Source organism: Hemitrygon akajei, chromosome 5 (assembly GCF_048418815.1).
Source record: "Hemitrygon akajei chromosome 5, sHemAka1.3, whole genome shotgun sequence".
Taxonomy (NCBI): Eukaryota; Metazoa; Chordata; class Chondrichthyes; order Myliobatiformes; family Dasyatidae; genus Hemitrygon; species Hemitrygon akajei.
In genome coordinates this window covers 155,376,276-155,400,410 of record NC_133128.1, presented here as the reverse complement: position 1 = coordinate 155,400,410, position 24,135 = coordinate 155,376,276, and the positions used below count along the sequence as shown (strand labels likewise).

The 24,135-nt window shown below is 44.4% G+C and overlaps 2 long non-coding RNA genes across 2 annotated transcripts in view; one reads left to right on the top strand and one right to left on the bottom strand.

Moving 5' to 3' along the window:
- The window catches only part of LOC140728353 (uncharacterized), a 76,163-nt gene that overhangs the window by 13,822 nt on the left and 38,206 nt on the right, over window positions 1–24,135 (bottom strand). The window contains exon 2 of the long non-coding RNA XR_012099055.1: window positions 16,841–16,911. This is a non-coding gene — a long non-coding RNA (uncharacterized lncRNA). The remainder of the gene's footprint in view (window positions 1–16,840; window positions 16,912–24,135) is intronic.
- LOC140728354 (uncharacterized) overlaps window positions 1–24,135 on the top strand; it is a 68,906-nt gene that overhangs the window by 6,790 nt on the left and 37,981 nt on the right. The gene's annotated exons all lie outside the window — the stretch shown is intronic.

Below are 24,135 nucleotides of genomic sequence, written 5' to 3'. Positions count from 1 at the left end.
CAACCAACCCAATGAACAATTCCATTTTAATTAATTTGCTGTTCACATCTGTTGTAAGCCATATTGCTTGTCTCTTGTTAGTTTTCACATTGTAATTCTCAAGGCTACCTTGTCCTGTGTCACTCTCATCATTATCAGATTTTTCATCAACATCATGCAGAACAGTGCTCTTTTTGAAATTGCAACTTGACTTTTTATCTCTTTCTCTTCCCTGTACAAACCATTTATTTTTGTCTGACCAACATGATCTTTGTATATGTCCTACTTCGTTGCATTTTCTACAAGTTTTGTCTTTAAATCTGTACTGGTCTGGTGTATGGGAGCCCCTGCCACAATGGTAACACAATTTATTTGACCAGGCCAGTTTCCGTTCAGAAGTTGCAATCTTGCTCATGCTCACCTTCATTGCTGCCTGCAACTCAATTGAATCTCTGGCTGCTGTTTCCATTGAAACAACAAATTTCAACTGCTCTTTTAAATGTGAATTGTGCTTTATTTAGGAGCCATTTGTGAACTATTTCTTCTATTCAGCCACTTAAGCTGAAATCAGCTCCCTTTCCATTTGAATCTGCTTATGAAACCTCAAGCATTCTACAATCAAAAGTGGCTTTGATTCTAAGTGTTCCTGCATTAAACTTGCGATATCAGCAAAGCTTATTTCAGCTGGTTTTGTTGGAGTAATTAAACTTCTAAGCAAACGGTATTTTTTTCACCCATTGCACTCAGCAACTGGCACTTGTTTTTCATTGGCTATTTAATTTGTTTCAAAATACTGTTCAATTAATTCAATATACATCATCCAGTTATCTGCTGTGCAACCAAACATGTTTATCTTTCTAATGTAGCCAGCCATTTCTGTTTTTTTGAAATAATAATAATAATAATTATTATTATTATTATTATTATTATTATCACCTTGTACTTACTGCTTATGAACCTGTGGCAATACTCACTGCCTGTTAATTTTGTCCATTTTCTATCTTTTTTAAACTTGAACTTCTCCCTTGCCCTCCAAATAAAAACATGCTGCACTTTAACAGATAGGTAAACATCATGGGTTTGTTTTAAAACATCCTGGATGCCACTGTTATGTTTTGCAATTCCAGAAACTAATCAAAAGAAAAACATAGAAGCCGGAATATTTTTCTACTTAGTTTTTCTTTTCCTTGTCTATTAGTGAGGAACTTACATGTGACATGGTAGCATAATGATGTATGCCATTGACATACATCTTTCATCTAACCCATTATAAATTATGTAAACAAACAAAATATGCTTAATCAAACAATATATTTAAAATATTATTCAGATATTTCTGAAATATTAAATACACCACTGTGCTGACCTTTTAAACTACTCTAAGATCATTCTAATCCTGCTCTTGCAAATTGATGATGTTGTTCCTTTTTACAACTTGTGGTGAATCAGGCAGAATTTTTGCTGGTTCTGTAACATTTTACTGTTTTTGCAAACTCAATGATCAACCCAGCATGGACTGAAACCGTACAAGGAGCCAGCCAGATTCAAACTCAGACCATTTCATTCGAAGTCCAGTGCTGATGCCATTAGACCACCAGCTGGCCAACATAGCCCTCCATTTTTGTCTATCATCCATGTGCCTATCCAAGAGTCTCTTAAATGTCCCTAATGTATCAGCCTCCACCACTACCCTGGCAGGGCATTTCATGTGTGTAAAATACCTGTCTCAGATATCCACCCTAAACTTTCTTCCAATCACCCTAAAATTATACGCTGTCATAATTACCATTGCTGTCCTAGGAAAAAGGTGCTGGGTGTCCACTCTGTCTCTACCACTTATCATCTTATACACCTCCATCAAGACCCCTGATCCACCTTCACTAAAAAGCTCAGCTTGCTCAACCTATCCTCTCTAATCCAGTAACCTTCCTGATAAATCTCCCTGCACCCTCTCTAAAGCTTGCACATTCTTGCTTTAATCAGGCCACCAGAACTGAACACAATGCTTCACATGTGATCTAACCAGAGATTTACGGAACTGCAACATCATCTTGTGACTCTTGAACTCAATACACCAACTAATGAAGACCAACACATCTTACGCCTCTTTAATACTATATCAACTTGTGCGGCAACTTTGAGGGATCTATGGATGTCTGTTCCCCCACACTGTTAAGAATCCTGCTGTTAACCCTACATTCTGTCCTCAAGCTCGACCTTCCAAAGTGTATCATTCACAATTTTCTGGACTGAACTCCATCTGCCACTTCTCAGCACAATTCTGCATTCTATCTGTTTGTCAGGTTAGAGGCCGGTGACTAGCTATTTAAAAGCTATTATTAATGCTTTTTGAGAGGATGATTTTAGATGCATATCATATTTTTACTGAGTTAAGTATTGTATGTAATTAGTTTTGCTACAATAAGTGTTTGGGACATTGGAAAAAATTTTGAATTTCCCCATGGGGATGAATAAAGTATCTATCTATCTAGTGGTGTGCCTCAAGGATCTGTACTGGGTCCAATGTCGTTTGTCATATATGTTAATGATCTGGATGACAGGGTGGTAAATTGGATTAGTAAGTATGCAGATGATACTAAGGTAGGTGGCGTTATGGATAATGAAGTAGGTTTTCAAAGCTTGCAGAGAGATTTAGGCCAGTTCGAAGAGTGGGCTGGATGATGGCAGATGGAGTTTAATGCTGATAAGTGTGAGGTGCTACATTTTGGTAGGAATAATCCAAAAAGGACATACTGTAGTGATGTGCTACACACAGCACTGAAAGAACGACATGCAGTCGGTAAGTCATTTCGAGACTAGTTTATTCAAACTTCGTGGCGCTGGCATTTAAATCCCTAGTGCCCACCCACTCCAAGCGGAAATGACATCAGAGGTGCATTACCAAAGTCTCCTCCCACACGCTGGCTATTTGTGAGCCGGTTCACCTGCGCAGAAAGTGGGTCGCCACATAACCCCCCCCCCCCCCCCAGAACCGGCGATACACCCCCCAATGTCCACAGTCTAGATCAGCCTCTGTTTGGGAGGTCTGCCTCTGCGCCACGGTGCCTGAACCTCGACCGGCTGCGCCGAGTCCACATGGGCTGGTTTGAGTTGGTCCACCGTGAAAACCTCCTCTTTCCCCTCAATGTCCAGAACGTACGTGGACCCATTGTTGTTGATCACCTTGAATGGCCCCTCATACGGCCGCTGTAGCGGTGCCCGGTATTCCGCCCCTTCGTACAAACACAAACTTACAGTTCTGCAGGTCTTTGGGTACATGGGTCGGGGTCCGTCCGTGCTGTGAAGTTGGTACGGGGGCCAGGTTGCCGAGCCTTTCACGTAGCCTGTCTAGGACTGCTGCGGGTTCTTCCTCTTGCCCCCTTGGGGCTGGTATGAACTCTCCCAGGACGGCCAGGGGCACGCCGTACACCAACTCGGCCAACGAGGCATTCAGATCCTCTTTGGGCACTGTTACGAATTCCAAGCAGGACCCAGGGAAGCTCGTCCACCCAGTTAGGTCCTCTCAGGCGGGCCATGAGAGCCGACTTCAAGTGACGGTGGAAGTGTTCCACCAGTCTGTTCGACTGTGGGTGGTAGGCAGTTGTGTGGTGCAGCTGCGTTCCCAACAGGCTGGCCACAGCCGACCACAGGCGAGAGGTGAACTGGGCGCCTGTGTCGGAGGTAATGTGGGCCGGTACCCCGAAGCGTGCTACCCAGGTTGCGATCAGTGCTCGGGCGCAGGAATCGGCAGATGTGTCGGTGAGCGGGACCGCCTCTGGCCACCTCGTGAACCGGTCTACCATAGTTAGGAGGTACCACGCTCCTCGGGACACTGGTAGGGGATCCACGATATCCACATGTGGTCAAACCTCCGGTGGGTGGGTTCGAACTGCTGCGGCGGGGCTTTAATGTGCCGCTGCATCTTGGCTGTTTGGCACTGCGTGCACGTTCTGGCCCATTCACTGACCTGCTTGCGAAGTCTGTGCCACGTGAACTTGCCAGAGACCAGCTGGACGGTTGTCCTGATAGATGGGTGCGCCAAACCATGTATGGAGTCGAAAACTCGCCGCCTCCAGGCTGCCGGGACGATGGGGCGAGGTTGGCCGGTAGTCACGTCGCACAGGAGGGTCCTATCACCTAGGCCTACGAGAAAGTCATGCAGCTGCAAACCCAAGACTGCGGTCCTGTAGCTGGGCATCTCGTCGTCTGCCTGCTGAGCCTCCGCCAGTGTTGCATAGTCCATCCCCAGGGACAGGGCCTGGTCAGCTGGTCTGGAGAGAGCATCCACCACGACGTTGTCCTTTCCTGAGACATGCTGGATGTCCGTCGTGTACTTGGAGATGTAGGACAGATGTCGCTGCTGGCGAGCCGACCAGGGATCGGACACCTTCGTGAACGCAAAGGTCAATGGTTTGTGGTCCGTGAACACGGTGAACAGCCTGCCTTCTAAGAAGTACCTGAAATGCCGGATTGCCAGATACAGTGCCAACAGCTCCCGGTCGAAAGCACTACACTTGAGTTCAGGTGGTCGTAGGTGCTTGCTGAAGAACGCCAGGGGTTGCCAACGCCCCTCAATGAGCTGCTCCAGCACCCCACCGACTGCTGTGTCGGATGCGTCCACCGTGAGGGCGGTCGGAATGTCCGTTCTGGGGTGCACCAGCATCGCGGCATCTGCCAAGGCTTCCTTGGCTTTAACGAAAGTGGCCGCGGCCTCCTTGTCCCAAGTAATGTCCTTGCCTTTACCCAACATCAAGGTGTACAAAGGGCGCATGATACGGGCTGCTGAGGGGAGGAAACGGTGGTAGAATTTCACCATACCAATGAACTCCTGCAGGCCTTTGACCGTGTTGGGCCGGGCAAAGTGGCGGATCGCGTCTACCTTGGCGGGCAGAGGTGTTGCCCCATCTTTGGTAATCCTGTGGCCCAGGAAGTCGATGGTATCGAGACCGAACTGGCATTTGGCCGGGTTGATCGTGAGGCCGAAATCACTCAGGCGGGAATAGAGCTGGCGGAGGTGGGACAGATGCTCCTGACGACAACTGCTGGCTATAAGGATGTCATCCAAATAGATGAACGCAAAGTCCAGGTCGCGTCCCACCGCGTCCATTAGCCGCTGGAACGTCTGTGCAGCATTCTTCAGGCCAAACGGCATTCGGAGGAACTCGAACAGGCCGAACGGGGTGATGAGTGCTGTTTTGGGGATGTCTTCAGGGTGCACCGGGATTTGATGGTATCCCCGGATGAGGTCTACTTTGGAAAAGATTCTTGCCCCGTGCAGGTTTGCTGCAAAGTCCTGTATGTGCAGCACGAGGTAGCGGTCTGGAGTGGTAGCCTCGTTCAGTCTGCGGTACTCGCCGCATGGTCTCCAACCCCCGGCTGCTTTGGGCGCCATGTGCAGGGGGGAGGCCCATGGGCTGTCGGACCTCCGTACGATCCCCAATTCCTCCATCCTCTTGAACTCCTCCTTCGCCAGGCGGAGCTTTTCCGGGGGGAGCCTTCGTGCGCGGGCGTGGAGGGTTGGTCCCTGGGTCGGAATGTGGTGCTGTACCCAGTGTCTGGGCATCGCTGCCGTGAACTGCGGTGCCAGAATCGATAGAAAGTCCACCAGGATTCTGGTGAATTCATTGTCCGACAGCGTGATGGAGTCCAGGTGTGGGGCCGCCGGTAACTTGGCTTCACCCACAGAGAATGTCTGGAAAGTCTCGGCATGTACCAGTCTTTTCCCTTGCAAGTCAACCAGCAGGCTGTGAGCTCGCAAGAAGTCCGTCCCCAGGAGTGGTTGGGCCACCACGGCCAGTGTGAAGTCCCACGTGAACCGGCTGACGCCGAGCTGCAGCTGTACTGTGCGGGTGCCGTAGGTACGTATCATGCTGCCATTTGCGGCCCTCGGGGTGGGTCCTGGCTTCCTGTTGCGGGTGTTGTACCCCGTCGGGGGCAAGACGCTGATCTCCGCTCTGGTGTCGACCAAGAAGCGGCATCCCGACTGTTTGTCCCAGACGTACAAGAGGCTGTCCTGGTGGCCAGCCGCCATAGTCATTAGCGGCAGCTGGCCCTTGCAGGGTGGGCGACAACGGCGGGCTTTTGTGCCCTACCGCTGGTGGTAGAAAGACCACTGTTCACTGGCCTCCTCACTCCTGCCTCTGTGTTGTGTGCGCCCCCCGCCAGGCCTGGTCTGGTCTGCTGTTGGGCGCGTGGCCTGGTAATCTGATGAATGGACCCACGCTCTCCCTCTTGGCTTTCCACAGCACGTCTGCCCGGGCCGCCACCTTCCGGGGGTCGCTGAAATCTGCATTGGCCAGCAGCAGATGTATGTCCTTGGGCAGTTGCTCCAGGGACGCTTGCTCGAACATGAGGCAGGGCTTATGTCCGTCAGCCAGGGACAGCATCTCGTTCATCAATGCTGACGGCAGTCTGTCTCCCAAACCATCCAGGTGAAGCAGGTGGGTACCCCGCTCATGAGAGGCCAAAGGTCCCAATGAGCAGCGCCTTGAATGCTTCATATTTGTCTTCTTCCGGGGGCGACTGTATGAAATCCGCAACCTGGGTGGCCGTCTCCTGGTCAAGGGCGCTCACCACGTGATAGTAACATGTGGAATCAGAAGAGATCTGCCGAATCTGGAACTGGGCTTCTGCTTTGCTAAACAACACGCGTGGTCGCAGCGTCCAGAAAGTCGGCAGTTTTAGCGAAACTGCGTGAACAGATGAAGAGTCGGTCATCTTTGGTCAAAATCCTGTTTGGACCGTCGGGGTCACCAATGTAGCGATGTGCTACACACAGCACTGAAATAATGACACACAGTCGGTAAGTCGTTTTAAGACTAGTTTATTCAAACTTTGTGGCGCTGGCAGTTAAATCCCTAGCGCCCGCCCTGTCCGGGCGGATATGACATCAGAGGTGCATTATCAAAGTCTCCCCCCCACGCGCTGGCTATTTGTGAGCCGGTTCGCCTGCGCAGAAAGTGGGTCGCCACAATACATGGTAAATGGTAGGGCATTGAAGAATGCAGTAGAACAGAGTGATCTAGGAATAATGGTGCATAGTTCCCTGAAGGTGGAATCACATGTGGATAGGGTGGTGAAGAAAGCTTTCGGTATGCTGGCCTTTATAAATCAGAGCATTGAGTATAGGAGTTGGGATGTAATGTTAAAATTGTACAAGGCATTGGTAAGGCCGAATTTGGAGTATTGTGTACAGTTCTGGTCACTGAATTATAGGAAAGATGTCAATAAAATAGAGAGAGTACAGAGAACATTTACTAGAATGTTACCAGGGTTTCAGCACCTAAGTTACAGAGAAAGGTTGAACAAGTTAGGTCTTTATTCTTTGGAGCGTAGAAGGTTAAAGGGGACTCGATAGAGGTATTTAAAATTATGAGGGGGATAGATAGAGTTGACGTGGATAGGCTTTTTCCATTGAGAGTAGGGGAGATTCAAACAAGAGGACATGAGTTGAGAGTTAGGGGGCAAAAGTTTAAGGGTAACACGAGGGGGAATTTCTTTACTCAGAGAGTGGTAGCTGTGTGGAACAAGCTTCCAGTAGAAATGGTAGAGGCAGGTTTGGTATTGTCATTTAAAGTAAATTTGGATAGGTATATGGACAGGAAAGGAATGGAGGGTTATGGGCTGAATGCGGGCCAGTGGGACTAGGTGAGAGTTAACGTTCGGCACAGACTAGAAGGGCCGAGATGGCCTGTTTCCGTGCTGTAATTGTTATATGGTTATATGGTTATCAAAGTTCCATTATAATGTCAGTACCTCCAGTTGAACTCTGACTTTTTGTGTGTTTCCCCGTACTCCGGCCCCTGTATTACTGAGTACTCCGACTCTCACCTGTTTCTCATGATTACCTGTGTTGCTGCCACCTGTGTCTCATTGTGCTCCACCTATCATCTGCCTCTCTGTTTATTGCTCAGTGTATTTCAGTCCTGCGTTTTCACCTGTTTGTTGCCAGATTGCGCCAGTGAATTATCCTGAGCCTTTCCAGCATTTGTATCTGTACTCTGTCTGAATATCAGCTCTGCCTGTTTCCCAATTCTGGTTTTTGGATTTCTCTTGATGTTTTGATCTCTGCCTGAACTTTGACGCCACTTTTGTTTGCCCATTGCACTATTGACCTCTCGCCGGGCACATCTCCTCCAAGAGGCCGCCTGTATTCCCTGTCCGTACCTGAAACAGAAGCCATGAATAAGTACATTCAAGAGTCTCTGGCTGCAGACATCATCCGATCGTCTTCCTCCCCTGCTGGTGCCAGTTTTTCCTTTGTTGAAAAGCAGTACGGCTCCTTATGTCCATGCATTAATTACTGCGGACTGAATGAAATCACTGTTAAGAACCGTACCCTCTTCTGCTCATGACCTCGGCAGTTGAACTAGTACAAGGAGCCTCAGTTTTTTCCAAGCTTGATCTCTGTAACGCCAACCATCTTGTCCACATCTGTTTGTTTTTGTGTATCTCGACGACATTTTGATTTTTTTCTAAGTCCCTTGTTGAACACACAGGTCATGTCCAGAGATCTCCAGCACCTTCTGGAGAACCAGCTCTTTGTGAAGGCTGAGAAATGTGAGTTTCATCGCAATGCAGTCTCCTTCCTGGGGTATGTAATTTCAGGTGGTTCCATTCAGATGGATCAACAGAAGGTCAAGCTGGTGGTCGAATGGCCCCAACCCTCGGCTCATCGGGAGTTGCAATGCTTCTTGGGCTTCATTAACTTCTATCGCTGCTTCATCAGAAATTACAGTACACTGGCTGTACCACTCACTGCTCTTACCTCATCGGCTGACAGATTCTCCTGGTCCCCTGCTGCTGAAAAAGCATTCTCTGACCTGAAGGAATGTTTCACCTCTGCCCCCATCCTGATTCAACCCAACACTGACAGGCAGTTCATTGTGGAGGTGGATGTGTCTGACATTGTAGGAGCTGATCTCTGTCAGCGCTCGGCCAAGGATGAGAAGGTATACCCCTGCGCCGCCTTCTCTCACCGCCTCACTGTGGTGAACTACATATACCTGTCTGGACTGCTCCTGTGGCTCCTCCCACAGACCCCTGCTGACTGCTCCTGTGGCTCCTCCCACAGACCCCTGTATAAAGGCGATTGAGGCCTGAGCCCGGCCTCATTCTCCAGGATGTAGTGTTGTTCATTCTTCCAGTCAATAAAAGCCGATATCTCGCTTCTTATGTCTCAGAGTGAGTTATTGATGGTGCATCACTCACTCCCACAGAGCAGAATTACGATGTAGGAAACTGGGAGCTGCTGGCTGTGAAGCTAGCTCTGGAGGAGTGGAGGCATTGGCTGGAGGGAGCTAAGGTGTCCTTTTTAGTCTGGACTGATAAAAATATATCTGTACTGCCAAGCTCGTTGGTCCCTGTCTTTCTCAAGATTCAATTTTACTCTGTCCTTCTGCCCCGGTTCCAAGAATGGAAAACCTGATGCCCTCTCCTGAAGATTTCCTTCCTCTGAGATCCCTGAGGTACCCGATGTCATCCTCCCCGCTCACCGTCTCATGGGTGTAGCGCAATGGGACATTGAAGCCATGGTGCAAGCTGCTCAACAGAGCGAGACAGCCCCTAGTCAATGCCCCACTAACCATTTTTATGTTCCCAGCTCTGTCCACTCACAGGTATTGCAGTGGGGTCATTCTTCCCGGTTATCCTGTCACCCTGGAACCAAGCATACTCAGGCCTTCATCAGTCGGTGGTTCTAGTGGCCCTCCATGGGATGTCTGCTCCAGCACCCTGACATATAACCTATGACAACCTTCTACACTATCCAGACTACCAACCTTTGTGTCATTTTCAAATTTACTAATACACACATCAACTTCCTCATCCAAAACATCTATAAAAATCACAAAGAGTAAGTGTCCCAGAACAGATGTCTATTGAGCCACACTGGTTAACAACCTCCAGGAGGAACATGCTCTATCTACTACACCCGTTTCCTTCTGTGAGCAAGCTAATTCTAAATCCCATGCCTCCCGATTTTTTGCATGAGCCTATCATGGTGAAATTTGTCAAAATCCATATACAGCATTTCCGCTGCTCTAGCTTCATGAATTTGTTTCATTATTTCCTCAAAGAATTCAATCTGGCTTGTGAGGCACAACCGGCCCCTCACAAAGCCGTGTTGATTTAGCTTAATCACACTATACTTCTCCAAATGCTCATAAATCCTGTCTCTAAGAATTCTCTCCAATAGTTTGTCAACCACTGAAGTATGACTCACTGGTCTGAAATCCCGGGATTAACCCTTTTATTTTTCTTGAACAAAGGAATAACATTTGAAAAGCTGCAGTCATCTGGTAAGACTCTTGTGGCCACCAAAGGCATAGTAATCTTTCCCTTGCTTCCCATAATAACCTGTAGTATATCCTGTCTGGCCCTGGAGATATCTATCCTAATATTTTTCAAAATGTCCAGCACATCTTCTTTCTTAACCTCAATGTGCTCCAGCATATTAACCTGCTCAATGCTGTCCTTACATTCATCAAGGTCCGTCTCTCTGGCAAATACCAAAGCAAATTATTCGTTAAGAACTTCCCCTTCCTCTTCCTTTGGACAATGGGAAAGTGGAACTTTGGCTACTAATCAGATTAGCAAAGATCTTTTCAAATGGAAGAACAAGATCAAAGGGCTGTGGAAAGTTAGGGCAAACCTACCTACCCTGCTGAATGCAATCAATGACTGAGGGAAAAATGATTCTACAAGGGCTCTGAATTACAGCTGACAGAACTCACCATGCTACTTCTCTCCTGAACTCGTGACTATCACAGCATTACAACAGAAAGCAAATACAACCAATAATATCACAGGGATATTTAATATAATATTAAATATGCATATACTGTATTATGCATACAACCTGTATACCAAGGAGTCACTCCTGCATTCGTGCACCTGGTTTAGGACCAGGTTTGTGAACCTGCTTCAGGAATCTCACATCCTGTTTGCTGATAGGATTAGCAGTGCTGTGCCTCGAGAAAGCAATCAAATCATATCATATATTTGATATTTTGTTATGATATAGAAGGAGTTCATTCCCTGGATCAATGAGGCTCTCAGAACATTCCTAACAATCTCATTCTCCCACCCCCACCTTTTTGCCTGCAATTGATTCTTGCTCTTTTCTCATTGCTACATCAGGCAGGAGGTATAGGAGCGGTTAGGTCCCACACCACCAGATTTGAGGACAGTTATTATGCTACAACCATCAAGCTCCTGAATCACATGGATAACTTCACTTATCTCTACTGTGATCTGATTTCACAATCTACACACTCAATTTCCTGAACACTTTACAGCTCAGTAACATTTATTTTTTTATTTGCACAATTTGTCTTGTTTTGCACTTTATTTATGTATATTTTTCATAAATTCGATTGTAATTCTTCATTTTCCTGTAAATGCCTGTAAGAGAATTAATCTCAAGGTAGCATATAGTAACATATACCTACTTTGATAATGAATTTTACTTTGACTTTGAACTTCCTAAACACTTACCTAGACTAAAGGTAATTTACAGTAGCCAGTTAACCAAACAGCACCTTTCTGAGATGCAAGAGGAAACTGAGCATCTGGAAGAAATCCACATGGTCACAAGGAGAATGTGGAAACTCCACACAGGTTTCGTTAGCGGTCATGATCAAACCCAGATGGGAAGACCTATGCGGCAACAGAACCAACTGCTGTTTCACTGTGCTGCCCAATATTTGTCATTAAGGGACAGCACAAAGTTGACTCTGGAAAGAAAACTGCCTTAACTCCTTCCCTTTGAACAATGTGGCAACCTTCACAGAGGGGATCTAATGCAGAATGCCCACAAAAAAGCAGTGATACAATTCTACGATTGATGATGGAACCAAAGAAATAGCCACAGTTTTCATTCAATGCCAGAATTCTTCAGTTAATGGATATAAATAAGCACAACATATGGAAGTCAAGAAATTATTTTTAACAATATTTTGCACTCGTAAGTGCCTCGCTTACTCAATAGCAAGCTATCCAAATTATATTACTCTGAAATAGTCTTTTAAAAATAGATCATAATTATTCTCGATGAGGATTGAGATTCAAGATTATTAAAGCCATTTTAAACAAAATATTGAATTGGTAGCTTTTGATTTATGTTAATTTAAGTCTTGATCACATTAACAGGAAGTGAGATGGTAGTTCAGTTTAGACATTATGAATCTGTATATCAATTTGTAAAATGATGCTATTGTTCATATTTTAATCATATTCTTTTTAAATGGTTGCATTTATTTTTCTTCAAGTTAACCCCTTCTGATTCTATATATTACTTTCTAATGGGAAGGCAATCAGAAAATCTGTTGTCAATCCTTTACTAATACCACTGACTGCTGGTTCCATAAGTACGTTAGTAGAAAGTCCTTAAAATCTAGAGAAGCATTTGGCTACAAGATACTCAATTTTATTTTATAAGGAATTGTCGATTAATCATACATTTTAAAAAATCTACGCATGTTTTTTTGTCAAAGTTTGCTGCTGTTCAATATTCTCAGAGGAATGAAATATAGTAGAAACATAGAAACGAGAAACATAGAGGGTGCCGAACATGTACCTACTTTTGAAATTACCTAGAGTTACCCATAGCCCTCTATTTTTCTAAGCTCCATGTACCTATCCAGGAGTCTCTTAAAAGACCCTATTGTATCCATCTCCACCACAGTCGCCGGCAGCTCATTCCATGCACTCACCACTCTCTGCGTAAAAAAATTTACCCCGACGTCCCTTCTGTAACTAATTCCAAGCACCTAAAAACTATGCCCTCTCGTGTTAGCCATTTCAGCCCTGGGAAAAAGCCTCTGCCTATCTACACGATCAATGACTCTCATCATCTTATACACCTCTATCAGGTCACCTCTCATCCTCCATAGCTCCAAGGACAAAAGGCCAAGTTCACTCAACCTATTCTCATAATAGCATGCTCCCCAATCCCGGCAGCATCCTTGTGAATCTTCTCTGCACCCTTTCTATAGTTTTCACATCCTTCTTGTAGAGAGGTGACAAGAACTGAGCATAGTACTCCAAGTGGGGTCTGACCAGGGTCCTCTATAGCTGTAACATTCCCTCTCGGCTCCTGAACTCAATTCCACGGTTGATGAAGGCCAATGCACTGTATGCCTTCTTAACCACACAGTCAACCTGCACAGCAGCTTTGAGTGTCCTATGGACATGGACCTATAACATTAAAAGTAACATTAGCAACTTTGCAGATGACACAAAGCTGAGTGGCAGTGTGAAATATGAGCAGGATGTTAGGAGAATGCAGAGTGACTTGGACAGGTAGGGTGAGTGGGCAGATACAGTTTAATGTGGATAAATGTGAGGTTATCCACTTTGGTGGCAAGAACAGGAAAGCAGATTACTATCTGAATGGTGTCAAGTTAGGAAAAGGGGAAGTACAACGAGATCTAGGTGCTCTTGTACATCAGTCACTGAAAGTAAGCATGCAGGTACAGCAGGCAGTGAAGAAAGCTAATGGCATGTTGGTCTTCATAACAAGGGGAGTTGAGTATAGGAGCAAAGAGGTCCTTCTGCAGTTGTACAGGGCCCTGGTGAGACCATACCTGGAGTATTGTGTTCAGTTTTGGTCTCCAAATTTGAGGAAGGACATTCTTGTTATTGAGGGAGTGCAGCGTAGGTTCACAAGGTTTATTCCTGGGATGGCAGGACTGTCATATGTTGAAAGATTGCAGTGACTGGGCTTGTATACACTGGAATTTAGAAGGATGAGAGGGGATCTGATTGAAACATATAAGATTATTAAGGGATTGGACACGCTAGAAGCAGGAAACATGGTCCCGATGTTGGGGGAGTCCAGAACCAGAGGCCACAGTTTAAGAATAAGGGGTAGGCCATTTATATAATGGTTATATGGTTATTTAGAATGAAGTTCAGGAAAAAAAATTTCACCCAGAGAGTTGTGGATCTATGGAATGCTCTGCCTCGGAAGGCAGTGGAGGCCAATTCTCTGGATGCTTTCAAGAAAGAGTTAGATAGAGCTCTTAAGGATAGCGGAGTCAAGGGATATGGGGAGAGGGCAGGAACGGGGTAATGATTGTGGATGATCAGGCATGATCACATTAAATGGCGGTGCTGGCTCGAAGGGCCGAATGGCCTACTCCTGCACCTATTGTCCATTGTCTATTAACCCCAAGATCCCTGTGATCCTCCACACTGCCAAGAGACTTACCATTAATACTATATTCTGCCATCATATTTGACCAACCAAAATGAACCACCTCACGCTTATCTGGGTTGAATTCCATCTGCCGCTTCTCAGCCCAGTTTTGCATCCTATTGATGTCCCGATGTAACTTCTGACAGCCCTCTGCACCGTCCACAACACCCCCAACCTTTGTGTCAGCTGCAAATTTACTAACCCATCACTTCACTTCCTCATCCAGGTCATTTATAAAAATCACACAGAGTAAAACAGATCCCTGAGGCACACCACTGTTCACCAGCCTCCATGGAGAATATGACACATCTACAACCACTCTTTGCCTTCTGTGGGCAAGCCAGTTCTGGATCCATAAAGCAATGTCCCCTTGGATCTCATGCCTCCTAACTTTCTCAATAGCCTTGCATGGAGTACCTTATCAAATGCCTTGCTGAAATCCATATACACTACATCTACTGCTCTGCCTTCATCAATATGTTTAGTCATGTCCTCAAAAAATTCAATCAGGCTTGTAAGGCACAACCTGCCTTTGACAAAGCCATGCTGACTATTCCTCATTATATTATGCCTCTCCAAATGTTCATAAATTTTGCCTCTCAGGATTTTCTCTATCAACTTACCAACCACTGAAGTAAGACTCAATGGTCTATAATTTCCTGGGCTATCTTTACTCCCTTTCTTGAATAGGGGAACAACATCTGCAACCCTCCCATCCTCCAGAACCTCTGCCATCCCCATTGATGATGCAAAGATCATTGCCAGAGGCTCAGCAATCTCCTCCCTCGCCTCCCACAGTAGCCTGGGGTATATCTCGTCCGGTCCCAGTGACTTATCCAACTTGATGCTTTCCAAAAGCTCCAGCATATCCTCTTTCTTAATGTCTATATGCTCAAGCTTTTCAGGTGGCTGTAAGTCATCTCTACAATCGTCAAGGTCCTTTTCTGTAGTGAATACTGAAACAAAGTATTCATTAAGTATCTCCACTATCTCCTCCAGTTCCATATACACTTTTACACTGTCACACTTGGTTGATCCTATTCTCTCATGTCTTATCCTCTTGCTCTTCACATACTTGTAGGATGCCATTGGGTTTTCCTTAATCCTGCTCACTAAGGCCTTCTCATGGCCCATTCTGGCTCTCCTAATTTCATTCTTAAGCTTCTTTGGGCTAGCCTTATAATTTTCTAGATCTTTATCATTACCTAGCTTTTTGAACCTTTCATCAGTTTTTCTTTTCTTCTTGACTAGATTTTCAGCAGTCTTTGTACATCATGCTTACCATCCTTTCCCTGTCTCACTGCAACGTACCTATGCAGAACACCACGCAAATATCCCCTGAACATTTGCCACATTTCTGCCGAGCATTTCCCTGAGAAGATCTGTTCCCAGTTAGTGCTTCCAAGTTCCTGTCTGATAGCTTCATATTTCCCCTTGCCCCAGTTAAACACTTTCCTAACTTGTCTGTTCCTATTCCTCTCCAATGCTATGGTAAAGGAGATAGAATTGTGATCACTATCTCCAAACTGCTCTCCCACTGACAGGCCTGACACCTGACCAGGTTCATTTCCCAATACCAGATCAAGTACAACCTCTCCTCTTGTAGGCTTACCCACATATTGTGTTAGGAAACCTTCCTGAACACACCTAACAAACACCACCCCATCTAAACCCCTTGCTCTAGGCATCTTCCCAGAATCTGTCTCCCTGTCTGCTCCTCAATGTCCCTGTTACTATTGGGTGGTCTATAAAAAACACCCAGTAGAGTTATTGACCCCTTCCTGTTCCTAACTTCCACCCACAGAGACTCTGTAGACAATCCCTACATGACTTCCTCCTTTTCTGCAGCCGTGACACTATCTTTGATCAGCAGTGCCATGCCTCCATCTCTTTTGCCTCCCTCCCTATCCTTTCTGAAACATCCAAAACCTGGCACTCTAAGTAGCCATTCCTGCCCTGAGCCATCCAAGTCTCTGTAATGTCCACAATATCATAGCTCCAAGTAGTGATCCACACTCTAAACACATCTGCTTTGATCATGATACTCCGCAAATTCAGGGAGTTGCAATCCTAAGTACTTGCATAATCATTTTGGATAGCAAATAAAATATAAACTGTCTTAAGTCCCCTTGACTCAAATTCAAAGTGCATGAAGAGGGAACTTTGATTAGAAAGATCTAAATATCTAATAATCTGAAGATACTATACATAGTGAAAGAAAATGTTTGTAAGTCTCATGAATCCCTCAGTAATGAAACAACCTAATATTACCCCCAGAGTCCATAAGGTGCCTAATTATAATTTTCCTCATTGGAAGTTGGGAAGTTTTATTTTCAACTCTATTTTTGTTGTACATTGAAGAGATTTTCTTTCAAGTGGGTTGTTTTGAAATCCGGTTTATTGGCCTAAATTCAAAATTACAGTATATCCATCATCACCTTGCTGAAAAAATGGGAAAATGCGGAGCATCATAAAAAATACATGTGTTCTTTGCAAAGCTCAGTAACAAAACAGCCTATAAATCTGATATTTTTCATGTAAGGATATGCACTCTACTCACAGTTTTTCTAAAACTCCTATCGGAGATCCTCCATTGCTCAAAGGGGCCCTAATTTTAATTTTTGCAGCTAGTTCTGAATAAAACTATTAAACTTAACTCACAAGAGACTGCAGGTGCTGGAATCTGGAGCAAGAAGCGAACAGCTGGAGGAACTCAGTTGGTCAGACAGGATCTGTAGTGAGAAATAGACAGTCAGCAGTTCAGGTTGAGACCGTTCACATGGTTGATTATTATTATTATTAGTCGTAGTATTAGTATTAATAGTCATAGTAGCAGTCACACTCGAGGTAGTAGTAGCAATAGTTTATAGTATTAGTAATACCAGTATTTGTAGCAGCTATACCCAGTGTTGTTCAGGTTATTATGCTGGCAAATGTGATGTCTGCATCTATTTCAATGCAACACACCTTAAAAATTAAATAAATCTATTTTAAATATATAGACATTAATATATAATATATTTCATGAATAATATATATGAAGACTTGTGTTGAGTAGCAGTAGTGTATGGTATTTGTAATACCAGTATTAGTAGCTGCTATATCCAGTGTTGTTCAGGTTATTATGCTGGCAAACATGATGTTAGCATTTAGTTCATTTAAATATATAAGCATTTAATGAATAATATATTTCATGAATGATACATATGACTTGTGTTGAGTCTTCATGTAAATTGACTTAAGATACCAATAAAAATATACAAAAATTACATTTAATATGGTTCTTTTTAAATATGTGCTTATGCAAAAAGTATAAATTTTCTTAATGTCAATGTTGAAGTGCCTCTGAAAGCACTATACTTCTTGATTTTGAATCTAGCATAGGCATGTATAGATTCTTTTTCACTCCAACTGAGAAGCAACCAATATATAGTCGACCTTAGGAAGAGCATTTTCAGATTGATGCCAACAACTTCTAGTGATTGCCCATGAACCTTGTAAGTGCTTAAAGCAAAACTAAGTAGAACAAGGAACCAAAGTCACTTGAATCATTGAAAAGATAGATCAAATGGAATAATTGGTATCTCAGACTCTGTGCAATTGGATCCTCGATTTCCTAACCAGAAGACCACAATCTGTGTGGATTGTTGATAGCATATCCTCCTTGCTGACGATCAACGCTGGCGCAAGTCAAGGGTGGGTGCTTAGCCCACTGCACTGCTCTCCATATACACATGACTGTGTGGCTAAGCATAGCTCAAACACCATCTATAAATTTGCTGACAATACAGCCATTGTTGGTAGAATCTCAGGTGGTGACGAGAGGGCATACAGGAGTGAGATATCCCAAATAGTGGAGTGGTGCCGCAGCAACTACATAGCACTCAATGTCAGTAAGACAAAAGAGCTGATTGTAGACTTCAGGAAAGGTAAGATGAAGGAACACAGACCAATCCTCATAGAGGAATTAGAAGTGGAGAGAGTGAGCAGCTTCACGTCCTGGCTATCAAGATCTTTGAGGATCTAACCTGGTCCCAACATATCGATGTAGCTATAAAGAAAGCAAGACAGCGGTTATACTTCATTAGGAGTTTGAAGAGATTTGGTATGTCAACAAATATACTGTAAATTCCGGACTACAGAGCGCACCTGATTAAAAGCCGCACGCTCTAATTTTAGAAAGAAAATCAATTTTGTACTTGTACAGGCCGCACCGGATTTTAAGCCGCAGGTGTCCCACATTGTAATATGAGATATTTACACAGAAAGATATTACACGTGAGGATTTTTTAACTTTTAATTAAATCCGTATGGTAACATAAACAAATACATATTGCAAATGCTTTTTTTCGAACAGTGCCTGTAACACAGCTACTTTTAAATATACATACGTATCGGTAACACACAAATTACGTTGCGTATACTTTTTTACTGAACAGTGCACGAACAACATTCCAATATCTCCTAACGACTGGTAAAAAAAAATATATATACTGCAGCCTACCAGGAAAAGTTATTGATCGCCTTCTTCATCTTCCTCCTGCGCACTAAAACCATCAAAGTCCTCTTCTTCAGTGTCTGAATTGAACAACCTCAGGATCTCGTCACTCACTTCAGTCTCTTCGTTGTCGCTCTCACTTGAGCGCACGCGGTCCTCTTCATCATGCAGCAGTCCAGCCTTTCGAAACCCGTTGGTGATGGTGAATGTTGTGACACGGCTCCACGCATTTAGGATCCACTGGCAGACTTGAGTTAAAGATGCTCTTCGCAAGCGGCCTGTTTTGGTAAAGGATTTCTCGCCGCTCGTCATCCAAGTCTCCCACTCAACGCGCAGCACCACTTTAAATGCCCGGTTCACGCTGATGTCCAGTGGCTGCAAATACTTCGTGGTGCCCCCAGGAATCACAGCTGGAATTGAGTTTGTACTCTTGATGGCAGCTTTCACTGAATCTGTTATATGGGCCCTCATGCTGTCCATAACGAGCAATGCTTTTTTTCTGTGAAAAAATCCCCCTGGTCGCTTGGCGTAGCACTCTCTCAGCCAATCCTTCATTAGACTCTCCATCATCCAACCTTTCTTATTGACTTTCACCATGATTTCTTTTGGGAATTTTTCCTTTGGCATTGTCAGCCGCTTAAAAATCACCATCGGTGGAAGCTTTAGTCCGGATGCTGTGCAGCTCATAACACAAGTAAAATGCGTTCTCTCATGGCCGCTTGTTTTCAGTGTGATGGACGAGTCACCTTTTTTATTAACAGTCCGAGTGAGAGGCAGGTCAAACGTCAAAGGTACTTCATCCATGTTTATGATATCATCTGGCCCGATGGAATTCTCCGCTATCTTTGCTTGAGTGAATGTGTGGAAGTTAGCAAGTTTTTCCTCGTGGTCGGGAGGGAGCTGCTGACACAGAGTCGTGCGTACCCTGACGGACAGGCCTTTTCGTCTCATAAATCTAAAACACCACGATGGCCCACCTCTAAAATCTTCGATTTTCATTTTGGTGGCGATTGCTTTAGCCTTCAGTCTGATCTGCACGGTGGAAACACCGCGGCCGCCTGCTCTCTGTGTGTTAACCCAGTCTTCAAGAAAGTTTTCAAGTTCGGGCCATCTGCTATGATTACCTCTGAAAGCTTTTGTCGTCTTTTTGCATTGACTCAGTTCTTCACGCTAGCGTCTCCACCGTCTCACCATCGATTCATTTATGCCAAGATTATGTGCAGCAGCTTGATTTCCTTCTTCAACCGCCAGATTGATCACCTTTAACTTAAAAGCTGCATCATATGCTTTTCTTCGAGTGTTTTCCATGTTGATGAGGGTGAGTACAAATGACTGATTTACAATAATTTAATTGTGAAAGTGCGCTTGATTTATCATACAATTTCATTGGACCTCTGTGAACTACTCATCAATTTTATTGGTCTACTGTTACGAGGCAAAATGTTTTTGGCGGCTTGAAAAAAAAACATGCATTAGCCGCACCGTAGTATAGGCCGCAGTGTTCAAAGCGTGGGAAAAAAGTAGCGGCTTATAGTCCGGAATTTACGGTACTCAAAAAACTTCTATAGCTGTATCATGAAGAGCATTATGACAGGCTGCATCACTGTCTGGTATGGGAGGGTTTGCAGGACCAAAGGAAGCTGCAGAGGGTTGTAAATCTAGTCAGTTCTATCTTGGGTAGTAGCCTACAAAGTACCCAGGACATCTTCAGGGAGCGATGTCTCAGAAAGGCAGCATCCATTATTAAGGACCTCCAGCACCCAGGGCATGCCCTTTTTTCACTGTTACCATCAGTTAGGAGATACAGAAGCCTGAAGGCACACAATCAGCGATTCAGGAACAGTTTCTTCCTCTCTGCCATCCGATTCCTAAATGACATTGAACCCTTGGACACTACCTTACATTTTTTTAATATACAGTATTTCGTTTTTTTGCACATTGTTTAATCTATTCAATATATGTGTACTGTTATTTATTTATTTATTATTGTTACTTTTTATTTTATTATTTTTCTTTTATATTATGTTTTGCATTGAACTGCTGCTGCTGTTAACAAATTTCATGTCACATACTGGTGATAATAAACCTGATTCTGATTCTTAAATCAGCAGAATAACAGCATTACCAGTTGTAATTTAGTGGTAATTTTTGAATTGAAAATCTTGGGCCATTGGATAGTATTGGTAGATGCAAAATCCTACGCATCATGATTGGAGCTTCCTTCTTTTAGTTCAAGATTATGTGAAGGCACACCAGGTGGTGATGTTTAGTCTGACCAACAACTGAACCATTTGGCCATGTTTGCACGCTTTTATGCTTTGAGCTGTGACCATATGATTGGCTAATTAGATTTGCATTAACTAGCAAGTGTACAGTTATACCTAATAAAGCAGCCACTAAATATTTATGTCAAAATATATTACCCTGAGATTCATTTTCTTGCAGGCGTTCATGGTAGAACAAAGAAATGCAATAGAATCAATGAAAAACTACACATAAACAGACTGACAACTATGCACAAAATAAGAGAATATGCAAAAAAAATTTAAATAGATAGATAGATAGCTAAATAAATAGATAAATACATGAGTTGTAGAGTCCTTTTAAGAAAAAAGTTAAATGTGATTCCTCCTTGGTATATACTAAAATAAAATGGAAGTCTGTCAGCTTGGAGTGGGATTGTTTTGAGACAGTAAAATTCACTGCAATGTTTTGAGAATGTTAAGGGAGTACAAGTCTATAGCCATAACAGTGTAAGACGGTGAAAAACGAGATTTTCACAGGAAGGCAAGGTGCAGAGGCTAGTACCAAGTACATGGAAAAGAACCAATGTACCAAAGGAGCACCTTCTTGGTGCAAGGAGACAGAGTTTTGTCCTAGGCTAGGTCACGGCTGGTGGCTACTGCTAAGATAGGAAACAGTATGTCAAGGGAGTCAGAGTATGTTGAGTCAGACTTAGAATTAGAATTAGAAAAAGAGAGGAGAGGCCACATGAAAGTGTGTCGGCATTCTGCAGATTAGCACATTTAGAGGATGTTAAGTATTATTTTGATTTCAGTACTGCTACTACTTACTGCTATAGAAATTTGCTTTTCCTTTTGTATTGAACTTTGCTAGTTCTAATAAAATGTTTTCTTGTGGCTTTGAACATGTGTGTCATCTTCTGTAGTTTGTGAATATATATCTGAATACCCTGAGCTGAACCAGGAAAGAACACATAACGAATTTTAAAATAATTTTCATTTACATTCCTTGGAAGTTATGGAATCAGTTCAATGTCGAGGTTGGTAAAGTTATCCATGCTGGTTCGGGAGCCTGATGTTTAAAGGATAATAATTGTTCCTGAACCTGGTGTTGTTTGCTCCTAAGGCTCCTGTACCTCCTTCCCAATGGCAGCAGCAAGAAGAGGGTATGGCATGGATGGTGGGTTCCTTGATGATGGATTTCTTATGGATTCTCCACCATTGTCAAAATTGAATGGAATTTAAAAGCTGAATGTGCACTCTTACAACCCACAACACCCCCCCCCCCCACCCCTGTCAAAAGTATTGAAACAATCCCTGATTACGTCACAGCCAGGGCAATCATGTTTTAGCTGTGAAATCTAGCCAAAGGTAGATTAATAAGGAATGTTTTTTTTCTTTCACCAGAGGCATCCAAAGAAAGCGGCCAGTTAGTGAGTGGGCCAGTGAAGGAGTGGAGATTTGAGGCTTTGACTTGAGAGATTCTGGCAGTTTTGGCAGTTGGACTGTGCAATCAGGTCAATCAAGATTTGAATAGCTCAGCAGAAAGCTGTTTAGATTAGACAATCAAGATTTGAATAGCTCTGACTCAGCAGAATGCAGCTGATTGGGCAATCGAGGTCAGGTGACCAAGCAGTTTGAAAAGCTCAAACAAATAAATACAGGGTTACCTCAAGCAGAGCGGCCAGTGAGTGAGTGGGCCAGTGAAGGAGTGGAGATTTGAGGCTTTAACTTGAGAGGCTTCGACGAGAAGCGGTGGAGGACGAGCTTGTTCCTAGTTAGTCTTTACAATGCCTGCTGAGGCGGTGATGTGCCTCTCCTGTGAGATGTGGCAGTCTTGGGGGAACTCCCCTCTCCTGCAGAGTCACATCTGCCAGAAGTGCTTGCGGCTGGGCGATCTGAAAGACCATGTGAGGAATCTGGAGCAGCAGCTGGATGACCTTTGACTCATAAGGGAGAATGAGGCAGTCATAGATGAGGGCTACAGGGAGGTAGTCACACCTAGGCTGCCGGAAGCAGGTTGTTGGGTGACAGTCCAAGGGGGGGAAAGCGAAGGAGAGTAGATAGGTAGTGCCGAGCACCCTTGTATCCATTCCCCTGAATAATAAGTTTACTGTCCTGGATGCTGTTGGTGAGGATGACCGAACAGGTGTGAGCCATGGTGGCAGGGCCTCTGGCACTGAGTCTGACCCTGTGGTGCAGAAGGTTGGGACGGAGAAGAGGAGAGCTGTCGTCATTGGAGACTCTATAGTCAGGGGAGCAGACAGGAGATTTTGTGGACATGAGAAGGAAACCCGCATGGTTTGTTGCCTCCCGGGTGCCAGGGTCCGGGATGTCTCTGACCGGGTGCATGACATCCTGGTACGAGAGGGAAAGCAACCAGAAGTCATGATACATGTTGGGACCAACGACATAGGCAGGAAGAAGGATGAGGTCCTGAAATGTGAGTTTCGGGAACTAGGCAAAAGGCTGAAGAACAGGACCTCAAGGATGACGTTCTGAGGATTGCTGCCAGTACTACGTGATAGTGATGGTAAGAATTGGAGGAGATAGCAGTTGACTGCGTGGCTGAGGAGTTGGTGCAGGGGGCAGGGTTTTAGATTTTTGGACCATTGGGATCTCTTCTAGGGAAAGTGGGACCTGTACAGATTCGATGGGTTGCACCTGAACTCGAGGGGGAGCAATATTCTTGCTGGTAGGTTTGCTAGCATGGTTCGGGAGGGTTTAAACTAATTTGCAAGGGGGATGGGACCCGAAGTGACAGAGCAGTGAAAGAAGTGCATGGAGTAAAGCCAGATCTAACATATAGAGAGGCGTTGAGGAAAGAGCAGCAGAATAAAGGGTATAAAAGTAGTAAGGTAGAAGGGCTAAAGTGTGTGTACTTCAATGCAAGAAACATCAGGGACAAAGGTGATGAACTGAGAGCTTGGATACATACATGGAATTATGATGTAGTGGCCATTACGGAGACTTGGCTGGCACCAAGTCTCAATATTCCTGGATTTCAGTGCTTTAAAAGGGATAGAGGGGGGGGAAAAGGGGAGGAGGGGTGGCATTACTGGTCAGGGATACTATTACGATTGCAGAAAGGGTGGGTAATGTAGCAGGATCCTCTTTTGAGTCAGTATGGGTGGAAGTCAGGAACAGGAAGGGAGCAGTTACTCTACTGGGGGTATTCTATAAGCCCTCTGGTAGCAGCAGAGATACCGAGGAGC